Source organism: Protopterus annectens, chromosome 1.part1 (genome assembly GCF_019279795.1).
Source record: "Protopterus annectens isolate FY-2018-M chromosome 1.part1, PAN1.0, whole genome shotgun sequence".
In the NCBI taxonomy this organism is placed as follows: Eukaryota; Metazoa; Chordata; order Ceratodontiformes; family Protopteridae; genus Protopterus; species Protopterus annectens.
The window spans coordinates 1,561,850,502-1,561,864,996 of NC_056726.1; positions in this window are offsets into that span (position 1 = coordinate 1,561,850,502).

The window sequence follows — 14,495 nt, forward strand, 5'->3', positions numbered from 1 at the left end:
AGTGATACACAGCAGTATTAGGATAATAAATAGATCAGAATTATAAAGTGGTACACAGCAGTATTAGGGTAATAAATAGATCAGAATTATAAAGTGGTACACAGCAGTGTTAGAGTAATTAATAGATCAGAAATATAAAGTGGTACACAACAGTGTTAGTATAATAAATAGATCAGAATTATAAAGTGGTACACAGCAGTATTAGGGTAATAAATAGATTAGAATTATAAAGTGGTACACAACAGTATTAGTGTAATAACAGGATGGAATTTGTAAAGTAATACCCAGCAGTCTTAGAGTAGTAAATAGATCAGAATTATAAAGTGGTACACAGCAGTATTAGTGTAATAACAGGATGGAATTTATAAAGTAATGCACAGCAGTGTTAGGGTAATAAATAGATCAGAATTAAAAAGTAGTACACAGCAGTATTAAGGTAATAAATAGATCAAAATTAAAAAGTAGTACACAGCAGTATAAGGGGAATAAATAGATCAGAATTATAAAGTGGTACACAGCAGTATTAATGTAATAAAAGGATGGAATTTATAAAGTGATACACAGCAGTGTTAGAGTAATAAATAGATGAGAATTAAAAAGTAGTACACAGCAGTATTAGGGTAATAAATAGATCAGAAGTATAAAGTGGTACACAGCAGTATTAATGTAATAAAAGGATGGAATTTATAAAGTGATACACAGCAGTGTTAGAGTAATAAATAGATGAGAATTAAAAAGTAGTACACAGCAGTATTAGGGTAATAAATAGATCAGAAGTATAAAGTTGTACACACCAGTGTTAGAGTAATGAATAGATCAGAATTATAAAGTGATACACAGCAGTATTAGTGTAAAACCAGGATGGAATTTATAAAGTGATACACAGCAGTATTAGGGTAATAAATAGATCAGAATTATAAAGTTGTACAGAGCAGTGTTAGAGTAATAAATAGATCAGAAATATAAAGTGGTACACAGCAGTATTAAGGTAATAAATAGATCATAATTATAAAGTGGTACACAGCAGTGTTAAAGTAATAAATAGATCAGAAACATAAAGTGGTACACAGCAGTATTAGGGCAATAAATAGATCAGAATTATAAAGTGGTACACAGCAGTATTAGGGTAAAAACAAGATGGAATTTATAAAGTGATGCACAGCAGTGTTAGGGTAATAAATAGATCAGAATTAAAAAGTAGTACACAGCAGTATTAGGGTAATAAATAGATCAGAATTAAAAAGTAGTACAGAGCAGTATTATGGTAATAAATAGATCAGAATTATAAAGTGGTACACAGCAGTATTAGGGTAATCAAAGGATGGAATTTATAAAGTGATACATAGCAGTGTTAGGGCATACAATAGATCAGAATTAAAAAGTAGTACACAACAGTATTAGGGTAATAAATAGATCAGAATTAAAAAGTAGTATACAGCAGTATTAGGGTAATAAATAGATCAGAATTATAAAGTGGTACAAAGCAGTATGAGTGGAATAACAGAATGGAATTTATAAAGTGATACACAGCAGTGTTAGAATAATAAATAGATGAGAATTATAAAGTGATACACAGCAGTATTAGTGTAATAAGATGGAATTTATAAAGTGATACACAGCAGTGTTAGGGAAATAAATAGATCAGAATTATAAAGTGGTACACAGCAGTATTAGTGTAATAACAGGATGGAATTTATAAAGTGATACACAGCAGTGTTAGGGTAATAAATAGCTGAGAATTATAAAGTGGTACACAGCAGTATTAGTGTAATAACAGGATGGAATTTATAAAGTGATGCACAGCAGTGTTAGGGTAATAAATAGATCAGAATTATAAAGTAGTATGCAGCAGTATTAGTGCAATAACAGGATGGAATTTATAATGTGATACACAGCAGTGTTAGAGTAATAAATAGATCAGAATTATAAAGTGGTATATGGCAATATTAGTGTAATAACAGGATGGAATTTATAAAGTGATACACAGCAGTGTTAGGGTAATAAATAGATCAGAATTATAAAGTGGTACACAGCAGTATTAGTGTAATAACAGGATGGAATTTGTAAAGTGATGCACAGCAGTCTTAGGGTAATAAATAGATCAGAATTATAAAGTGGTAAACAGTAGTATTAGTGTAATAACAGGATGGAATTTATAAAGTGATACACAGCAGTGTTAGGGTAATAAATAGATCAGAATTATAAAGTGGTACACAGCAGTGTCAGTGTAATAACAGAATGGAATTTACAAAGTGATACACAGCAGTGTTAGGGTAATAAATAGATCAGAATTATAAAGTGGTACACAGCAGTATCAGTGTAATAACAGAATGGAATTTATAAAGTGATACACAGCACTGTTAGGGTAATAAATAGATCAGAATTATAAAGTGGTACACAGCAGTATTAGTGTAAAAACAGGATGGAATTTATAAAGTGATACAAAGCAGTGTTAGGGTAATAAATAGATCAGAATTATAAAGTGGTACACAGCAGTATTAGTGTAATAACAGGATGGAATTTATAAAGAGATGCACAGCAGTGTTAGGGTAATAAATAGATGAGAATTATAAAGTGGTACACAGCAGTATTAGTGTAATAACAGGATGGAATTTATAAAGTGATACACAGCAGTGTTAGGGTAATAAATAGATCAGAATTATAAAGTGATACACAGCAGTATCAGTGTAATAAAAGGACGGAATTTACAAAGTAATACGCAGCAGTGTGAGGGTAATAAATAGATCAGAATTATAAAGTGGTACACAGCAGTATGAGTGTAATAACAGGATGGAATTTATAAAATGATACACAGCAGTCAGAGTAATAAATAGATCAGAATTATAAAGTGGTACACAGCAGTATTAGTGTAATAAAAGGATGGAATTTATAAAGTGATACACAGCAGTGTTAGGGTAATAAATAGATCAGAATTATAAAGTGGTACACAGCAGTATTAGTGTAATAACAGGATAGAATTTATAAAGTGATGCACAGCAGTGTTAGGGTAATAAATAGATGAGAATTATAAAGTGGTACACAGCAGTATTAGTGTAATAACAGGATGGAATTTAGAAAGTGATGCACAGCAGTGTTATGATAAGAAATAGATCAGAATTATAAAGTGGTACACAACAGTATTAGGGTAATAAATAGATCAGAATTATGAAGTGGCACACATTAGTATTAGTGTAATAACAGGATGGAATTTATAAAATGATACACAGCAGTGTTAGGGTAATAAATAGATCAGAATTATAAAGTGGTACACAGCAGTATTAGTGTAATAACAGGATGGAATTTATAAAGTGATACACAGCAGTCAGAGTAATAAATAGATCAGAATTATAAAGTGGTACACAGCAGTATTAGTGTAATAACAGGATGGAATTTATAAAGTGATACACAGCAGTGTTAGGGTAATAAATAGATCAGAATTATAAAGTGGTACACAGCAGTATTAGTGTAATAACAGGATGGAATTTATAAAGTGATACACAACAGTCTTAGAGTAATAAATAGATGATAATTATAAAGTGGTACACAGCAGTAATAGTGTAATAACAGGATGGAATTTATAAAGTGATACACAGCAGTGTTAGGGTAATAAATAGATGAGAATTATAAAGTGGTACACAGCAGTATTAGTGTAATAACAGGATGGAATTTATAAAGTGATACACAGCAGTGTTAGGGTAATAAATAGATCAGAATTATAAAGTGGTACACAGCAGTATTAGTGTAATAACAGGATGGAATTTATAAAGTGATACACAGCAGTGTTAGGGTAATAAATAAATCAGAATTATAAAGTGGTACACAGCAGTGTTAGTGTAATAACAGGATGGAATTTATAAAGTGATGCACAGCAGTGTTAGGGTAATAAATAGATGAGAATTATAAAGTGGTACACAGCAGTATTAGTGTAATAGGATGGAATTTATAAAGTGATATACAGCAGTGTTAGGGAAATAAATAGATCAGAATTATAAAGTGGTACACAGCAGTATTAGTGTAATAACAGGATGGAATTTATAAAGAAATACACAGCAGTGTTATGGTAATAAATAGCTGAGAATTATAAAGTGGTACACAGCAGTATTAGTGTAATAACAGGATGGAATTTATAAAGTGATACACAGCAGTGTTAGAGTAATAAATAGATCAGAATTATAAAGTGGTACACAGCAGTATTAGTGTAATAACAGGATGGAATTTATAAAGTGATACACAGCAGTGTTAGGGTAATAAATAGATCAGAATTATAAAGTGGTACACAGCAGTATTAGTGTAATAACAGGATGGAATTTATAAAGTGATACACAGCAGTGTTAGGGTAATAAATAGATCAGAATTATAAAGTGGTACACAGCAGTATTAGTGTAATAACAGGATGGAATTTATAAAGTGATACACAGCAGTCTTAGAGTAATAAATAGATGAGAATTATAAAGTGGTACACAGCAGTAATAGTGTAATAACAGGATGGAATTTATAAAGTGATACACAGCAGTGTTAGGGTAATAAATAGATCAGAATTATAAAGTGGTACACAGCAGTATTAGTGTAATAACAGGATGGAATTTACAAAGTGATACACAGCAGTGTTAGGGTAATAAATAGATCAGAATTATAAAGTGGTACACAGCAGTATCAGTGTAATAACAGAATGGAATTTATAAAGTGATACACAGCAGTGTTAGGGTAATAAATAGATCAGAATTATAAAGTGGTACACAGCAGTATTAGTGTAAAAACAGGATGGAATTTATAAAGTGATACACAGCAGTGTTAGGGTAATAAATAGATCAGAATTATAAAGTGGTACACAGCAGTATTAGTGTAATAACAGGATGGAATTTATAAAGTGATACACAGCAGTGTTAGGGTAATAAATAGATCAGAATTATAAAGTGGTACACAGTAGTATTAGTGTAATAACAGGATGGAATTTATAAAGTGATACACAGCAGTGTTAGGGTAATAAATAGATCAGAATTATAAAGTGGTACACAGCAGTATCAGTGTAATAACAGGATGGAATTTATAAAGTGATACACAGCAGTGTTAGGGTAATAAATAGATCAGAATTATAAAGTGGTACACAGCAGTATTAGTGTAGTAACGGGATAGAATTCATAAAAGGATACACAGCAGTTTTAGAGTAATAAATAGATGAGAATTATAAAGTGGTACACAGCAGTATTAGTGTAATAACAGGATGGAATTTATAAAGTGATACACAGCAGTGTTAGGGTAATAAATAGATCAGAATTATAAAGTGGTACACAGCAGTATTAGTGTAATAACAGGATGGAATTTATAAAGTGATACACAGCAGTGTTAGGGTAATAAATAGATCAGAATTATAAAGTGGTACACAGCAGTATTAGTGTAATAACAGGATGGAATTTATAAAGTGATACACAGCAGTGTTAGGGTAATAAATAGATTAGAATTATAAAGTGGTACACAGCAGTATTAGTGTAATAACAGGATGGAATTTATAAAGTGATACACAGCAGTGTTAGGGTAATAAATAGATTAGAATTATAAAGTGGTACACAGCAGTATTAGTGTAATAAAAGGATGGAATTTATAATTTGATACACAGCAGTGTTAGGGTAATAAATAGATCAGAATTATAAAGTGGTACACAGCAGTATTAGTGTAATAAAAGGATGGAATTTATAAAGTGATACACAACAGTCTTAGAGTAATAAATAGATGATAATTATAAAGTGGTACACAGCAGTAATAGTGTAATAACAGGATGGAATTTATAAAGTGATACTCAGCAGTGTTAGCTAATACATAGATGAGAATTATAAAGTGGTACACAGCAGTATTAGTGTAATAACAGGATGGAATTTATAAAGTGATACACAGCAGTGTTAGGGTAATAAATAAATCAGAATTACAAAGTGGTACACAGCAGTATTAGTGTAAATACAGGATGGAATTCAAAAAGTGATACACAGCAGTGTTAGGGTAATAAATAAATCAGAATTATAAAGTGGTACACAGCAGTATTAGTGTAATAACAGGATGGAATTTATAAAGTGATACACAGCAGTGTTAGGGTAATAAATAGATCAGAATTATAAAGTGGTACACAGCAGTATTAGTGTAATAACAGGATGGAATTTATAAAGTGATACACAGCAGTGTTAGGGTAATAAATAGATCAGAATTATAAAGTGGTACACAGCAGTATTAGTGTAATAACAGGATGGAATTTATAAAGTGATACACAGCAGTGTTATGGTAATAAATAGATCAGAATTATAAAGTGGTACACAGCAGTATTAGTGTAATAACAGGATAGAATTTATAAAGTGATACACTGCAGTCTTAGAGTAATAAATAGATCAGAATTATAAAGAGGTGCACAGCAGTATTAGTGTAATAACAGGATGGAATTTATAAAGTGATACACAGCAGTGTTAGAGTAATAAATAGATCAGAATTATAAAGTGTACACAGCAGTATTAGTGTAATAACAGGATGGAATTTATAAAGTGATACACAGCAGTGTTAGGGTAATAAATAGATCAGAATTATAATATGGCACACAGCAGTATTAGTGTAATAACAGGATGGAATTTATAAAGTGATACACAGCAGTGTTAGGGTAATAAATAGATCAGAATTATAAAGTGGTACACAGCAGTATTAGTGTAATAACAGGATGGAATTTATAAAGTGATACACAGCAGTGTTAGGGTAATAAATAGATCAGAATTATAAAGTGGTACACAGCAGTATTAGTGTAATAACAGGATGGAATTTATAAAGTGATACACAGCAGTGTTAGGGTAATAAATAGATCAGAATTATAAAGTGGTACACAGCAGTATTAGTGTAATAACAGGATGGAATTTATAAAGTGATACACAGCAGTGTTAGGGTAATAAATAGATCAGAATTATAAAGTGGTACACAGCAGTATTAGTGTAATAACAGGATGGAATTTATAAAGTGATACACAGCAGTGTTAGGGTAATAAATAGATCAGAATTATAAAGTGGTACACAGCAGTATTAGTGTAATAACAGGATGGAATTTATAAAGTGATACACAGCAGTGTTAGGGTAATAAATAGATCAGAATTATAAAGTGGTACACAGCAGTATTAGTGTAATAACAGGATGGAATTTATAAAGTGATACACAGCAGTGTTAGGGTAATAAATAAATCAGAATTATAAAGTGGTACACAGCAGTATTAGTGTAATAACAGGATGGAATTTATAAAGTAATACACAGCAGTATTAGGGTACTAAATAGATCAGAGTTATAAAGTGTTACACAGCAGTATTAGTGTAATAACAGGATGGAATTTATAAAGTGATACACAGCAGTGTTAGGGTAATAAATAGATCAGAATTATAAAGTGGTACACAGCAGTATTACTTTAATAACAGGATGGAATTTATAAAGTGATACACAGCAGTGTTAGGGTAATAAATAGATGAGAATTATAAAGTGGTACACAGCAGTATTAGTGTAATAACAGGATGGAATTTATAAAGTGATACACAGCAGTGTTAGGGTAATAAATAGATCAGAATTATAAAGTGGTACACAGCAGTATCAGTGTAATAACAGGATGGAATTTACAAAGTGATACACATCAGTGTTGGGGTAATAAATAGATCAAAATTATAAAGTGGTACACAGCAGTATCAGTGTAATAACAGGATGGAATTTATAAAGTGATACACAGCAGTGTTAGGGTAATAAATAGATCAGAATTATAAAGTGGTACACAGCAGTATTAGTGTAATAACAGGATGGAATTTATAAAGTGATACACAGCAGTGTTAGGGTAATAAATAGATCAGAATTATAAAGTGGTACACAGCAGTATTAGTGTAATAACAGGATGGAATTTATAAAGTGATACACAGCAGTGTTAGGGTAATAAATAGATCAGAATTATAAAGTGGTACACAGCAGTATTAGTGTAATAACAGGATGGAATTTATAAAGTGATACACAGCAGTGTTAGGGTAATAAATAGATCAGAATTATAAAGTGGTACACAGCAGTATTAGTGTAATAACAGGATGGAATTTATAAAGTGATACACAGCAGTGTTAGGGTAATAAATAGATGAGAATTATAAAGTGGTACACAGCAGTATTAGTGTAATAACAGGATGGAATTTATAAAGTGATACACAGCAGTGTTAGGGTAATAAATAGATCAGAATTATAAAGTGGTACACAGCAGTATTAGTGTAATAACAGGATGGAATTTATAAAGTGATACACAGCAGTGTTAGGGTAATAAATAGATCAGAATTATAAAGTGGTACACAGCAGTATTAGTGTAATAACAGGATGGAATTTATAAAGTGATACACAGCAGTGTTAGGGTAATAAATAAATCAGAATTATAAAGTGGTACACAGCAGTATTAGTGTAATAACAGGATGGAATTTATAAAGTGATGCACAGCAGTGTTAGGGTAATAAATAGATGAGAATTATAAAGTGGCACATAGCAGTATTAGTGTAATAACAGGATGGAATTTATAAAGTAATACACAGCAGTGTTAGGGTAATAAATAGCTGAGAATTATAAAGTGGTACACAGCAGTATTAGTATAATAACAGGATGGAATTTATAAAGTGATGCACAGCAGTGTTAGTGTAGTAAATAGATCAGAATTATAAAGTGGTACACAGCAGTATTAGTGTAATAACAGTATGGAATTTATAAAGTGATACACAGCAGTGTTAGGGGAATAAATAGATCAGAATTATAAAGTGGTACACAGCAGTATTAGTGTAATAACAGGATGGAATTTATAAAGTGATACACAGCAGTGTTAGGGTAATAAATAGATCAGAATTATAAAGTGGTACACAGCAGTATTAGTGTAAATACAGGATGGAATTTATAAAGTGATAGCAGTGTTAGGGTAATAAATAAATCAGAATTACAAAGTGGTACACAGCAGTATTAGTGTAATAACAGATGGAATTTATAAAGTGATACACAGCAGTGTTAGGGTAATAAATAAATCAGAATTATAAAGTGGTACACAGCAGTATTAGTGTAAATACATGATGGAATTTATAAAGTGATACACAGCAGTGTTAGGGTAATAAATAGATGAGAATTATCATTATAATAAGGATCAGTCCTTAAATTTTGAATCATTTTGTCCCAGTGTTTTCGTTCTACGTTTGCAAATGGTCTTTCTGTTATAACTAATGTATAGGGTAGTCTTACCAGTAGATAGTTGTCTCTGCTCCTGACACCCATTCACAAGCAATTTCATTTCACAGAATGCATGATGTATCTAATTCTATCAAAAGCCCCTCTGTAGGAATATCTCAGAGCAAATCTGAAAAGGTAAGTTTTACAGAAAGGAGGGTAAATGAAATAAAAGGGTCAGAATGTTAAGTGAAATAAAGAAGGATGCGGGAAGGGATTTTTTTATTAAGTAGGATTCAGTGACTAGCAACAGAGGCAGTCTCAGTGAGTAAGCTATTTTAATCTGCACCAGAATCTGTATTTAATAAAGTTTTTTTTTTTGTTTTCCTGTTACACTACACAGACCATATATATTTTTGCAAAACGTATACAGTAGCTTAAAATGGATTGTATGGCTTGAGTAAGAACACTAAATAGAAATATATTCTCTGGAATAGAGAGTAACAAAATACAACAGTCCAAGTATCCTCAAAAGATGAAGAGATAATGTAGATTGGGATATAATATCAGTGTTCCATTGAAACTGCACCTGCCACTTGATGGTGCAACTGGCTGACGTAGCTGTACATACCAGGATAATACTATACACTATATAGGTTCATATTGTCATAGGTGATTACTAGGTTAATGACCCCAGAGGGCTTTTTAAGCCTAGCCTTACCTCCTGAATGTATCTAACAAGTTTTTATACCATAGGGTTATTTTAAGTGGTATATGTAGGATCCGGCATGAGTAGTCAAGCAGTTGCATAGGCTACATCTGTCTAATACAGTCATTTAGCACAGTTACACACATGTACATGTGAATTTTCATTTGACTAAAGAGGTAACAAAGATTCACTACACACAGCAGAACTGTCCTGTCATAAATTCAGTTACTTTACTAATCAATGGCATATATAGACAAAGAACTGCTCAATTAAAAAAATATTAAGAAGGACACTTAAAAAGTGTAGTCATAACTGGCTTATAAATTCACACAGGAAAAATATTGCAAATGTGAAATGAAACATTAATAAGTAATTAAATAAGGTGAAATGGTATTAAACTGAAGTTGAAAGCTAACCCCAGTTTGATCAGATTTCTTTCAACAGGCATATTATGGAACTCTGAGTAGGACTTTCCTTTCATATCCTGAAGAAAGGGCAGTACCAATAACAATTATAGCTCAAGGTGCACTACCTTGCCAACACACAATGGTTTGGTCCTCTTCAAAGGGCTACCATTCTGCTGTATCTTCTGATGAATACAGCCCAGATATCCCTTTTCACTATAAAAATTCACTAAAACAGAATATTGTGCCATAAATCATCTGCCTACAGGGTCTATATTAGAACCGCGAAAGTGCATTTAAGAGAATACATAAACGTTGACACATATTGTGTGAATCACGAGTACACCGAACACCCAAAACCGCGAAATTAAAAATCTCAAATCAGCATAGTTGGCCCTTCTGCAGTATAGCTTTGTAAGGTAAGTGTGTGATAGTTAGTTATTAGGGATAGGGTGCAGATTAAGGTAAGTGCATAGATAACAATGTATGTAAGGGTTAGAAGTAGGGTTTTGGTTAGTGTATGTATGTGGTTTATTTATTTTGTTTGGGTGGGCAGTATGTAGTGAGCGGTGGGATTGGCCAACTATGCCGGTTCAAGATTTTGAATTTCGTGGTTTCAGGCATTTGGTGTACTCGCGGTTCGTGCAATATGTGTCGACGTTTACGTATTCACTTAAAAGGGCTTACAGTCTTAATATAGACCCTGCCTACAGACTTTTGTGCAGCCTTTTGGAGCTTTGGAGTGTCAACAATAAGCTATCCAAATAATACATAGTTCCCAGGAGTGAGGTGACTTGTGGTCAGTTTAGGCTACAGGGTTTTATTTTATGAACTGGTGCCACAAGACTGAGCAACAGTGATTGAAGATGAAGAGCTCTAAAGCAAAATAAATTGATGGAATCTTAATACATAAACTAAAATCTACAGGAAACAGGCAAACAACCAGCTGGTAAATGTAAACTGTCCCACCAAACAGGTAAAAGTAACAGCAAAGAGAACTATATGGTAGCAGTTGTATGAAGTATAGCTCCAGACCACATAAAATAAACCAAGAACTTTAATATTCGGTAAGCGCTTTTACCACTATCATTGTCTTTCTCAGACCGTATATGGATAGCAGGATGTTATGACCTTGGCAGATGTGAAATGCAAACCAGATTCAGGGTGGCATTAGCTACAGTATAAAATAAAGTTGTGCCATACAATTTACCATACAAAACGGTGCTATATAATAATGTTGACATTTGGTGGCACTGCAAATCTCTGCAATGCATAATTTTTGTCATCACAATTCACTCCTATAGCATAAACCCAGTTCATTAATTTAAATTGTGTGGTTGGAGAGTCGATGCCCAGGTTTGACTCATTAATGCAGTAATTGAACTTTGAAAGATGAATAGGATGCATTTAAATAAATGTAATGAAACCTTCTGAGGTTCTACTCCAAACTTTATTAAGTAGAAACTTCATACATGTGTAACACATCAATAGTAAATTCTTTAATTATTCCATCTGAATGTGATAATCCCACCCCCAATTATATGCCATCCTTTCCTCCCACCCCCTATTATGTACCATCCTTTCCTATGGTGGTGTAGTCTAGTCTCTTTCCCAATATTTTACTGCTTTTAACTAGTAGTATTTATTCATTTATTCTGGTTGTTAATGAGGTAAGCCCACAAGATATTTAATGCAGTTGATTTGCCAACTAGATAAGCTCACTAGCTTCATGTGCCTCTTTTCATGGGTAACCAGGAAATGTCTCATTACGTCGCATAGTTAGAGATGTATGGAGTGCGAGTGGAAAACTAGAGGAATCTGATATAGAACTGCAGGATGAAATCTTGATAGCATCTGATAGGTTTAACCCAGAGCTATACTAGCACTGTTTTTGTGAAGTGTTATTTTTATTTCTGTATTATATTTATGTTGTTTTAATTACCATTTCTTGATGAGGGTGGAGCACCAATCTAAGAGGATCATTTTCAGGGTCAGCTGGAGAAAAGTGAGTAGAAAGTAATACTAAAAAAGAAATAGTTTGCAGTATAGATGTAGAACATGAATGTAATATGAAGCAGGCCAAAATGTTATAGCAACATAGTGCAAGTCAGTCTAACAAACTAGAAATCTATAGAGTGTCAAGGTATATCATATTTATATTGGAAGTTCAGTTGCAGTGCATAACTGTTATATGCATCTTGCTTTATTCTCAAACTTTACACAATTTCTTATTTTAACTAGAGTTTTCCTGGTGTGCTTGCTTTATGTTTGCTACGACAACAGCCTGGGTCATTCTATGCAAAGGATCACCTCTGAACAGCAAGTTTTTAGAACCATAAAATACATAACTACAAGAGATAAATCTGCTTGTTTGGACTAAAAAAAAAGACTGGAAAAAAAAGTGAATTCTCTTTCAAATTGTTAACTATCTCATAATCCTAAAATCCAAGTCACCTGAAAGATAATCTTGTACAGTAATTTATGAATCTCAGGTTAAATATGAAGATCACTTTGAACTCCGCTTAGTTGTAACAAGAGTTGTTTTCTTCCGGTGAAGTTTTTAATTTTAAATCACACTACTTGCTAAGTGCGTGTCCTGATTGATCATCACTTAATGTGCCCTGTGTGCACCTGTTCCTTTGGTATTTTATGTAGAGAAACAGGTGTGGCAAGGATATAAAAAGGGAATGACACCTGTTGTTGAAATAATGAGTCAGGTTTTGAGAATTCATACAAAGCAATGGATGATGAGATTTCTAAATGCAGTAATAAATCATAATTTCTTGAGGGAGCGACAGCTGTATTCTTCATGCATGATCCTGCCCATTTAAAAAAAAAAAAACAGGCACAGTGTTAAGAGCTGCTAAAGTTACTGTTACCTCTGTTTATAAACCCATATTAAAAGCATGAACAATTATCAGGCAAAAAACAATTTGCAGTTTCAATGGATTCTTTAGCAAATTATGGATATTTAACTGATATGCTTTCTGTAGACAAGTGTTTCCCACCTTTTAAGGGACTTGGAACTTGCTGGAAGGTTTGTTTTATAATATGTATTCCAAATTGATGCCTTCAGATTAACTGGGCAGTTCAGAAGATAGCCTTAGGTTGTTTTCAAGGCTTTCAGTTTATTCCTAACACAATGATTACTTTATAGCTAACTGCCCTAGCCTCAAGACTTCAGCAGATTATTAAGAAGAAAGCCAATTAACAGGTAAAAGATAACAGGAGTTGCCTTAATGCAAGTAAAACCTTTGAAGTTAGACATACAGTTAAAAAGGGAAGAGTTCACATGCAAAGAAAAGTGATTACAGATATTTGACTCAATGAAGGTATGTATGCCAGAAAGCATGCTAAACCTAATTTTAAAGCTGTTAGCAGCTATGATAAATCCATTATTTATAAGAATATTCATGATACAAGAAATGTTCTACACAGCCTCTGTACCTCACATCAAATGCTAGGAAAAAAAGTACTATTCACAGGATGTAATGCTCCTTGGGAGATTGAACTGCATACCAGAATTGGTGTGCCAATAATTGAGTCATGAGCAATGACAACTAATGAAATGATAATGCAATGATTGGGAGTTTTGAGTACATTGTGTTTCTGGTTGTTACAGATTTGTTACAAATAGTACTGGCATTTCCTTTATACTGGCTCGAAGGAATATGGTTATACATGTATAGCAAGTAATTTCTTCTGAAAGTCATTACGTGCATAATTTTGCAACATTGTAAAGCACTGTCAAAGATTTAAATACTTGTTACAGACTCCATCTTCTTGTAGTATCAATGCATGTCATGAGCAAATACTGAACAAGTGTCTTTTTGCTTTGTTTCCTAACCATAGCCAAGTGATTATGTTTAAATGGACATTGCATGGACAGAATGACATGGTGCTGAAACAAATATCCTCATTTAAATACCTAAGGGAGTGAAGATGTAGTCAGAGTCAAACACTTTTGCTTGGCAGAAAGTATTTTTTGCTAATGGTTAGCTTACATAAGTGTGTTAACAACAGCTATGAAATGAACAAATTAGTAACTTTAGCTGATGACTCTTCTAGCCTTCAGAAGGAGGAACTTGCTGGCATGTTCAGGCTGTGGTCTTCCAGCAATAGGTGATTCATGTGAAGATAATATACCTCATTCACAGACCACATCTGATTGCAGGTTTAATTTTATCATGTGTGTTCTTTGTTGCCATCTTAA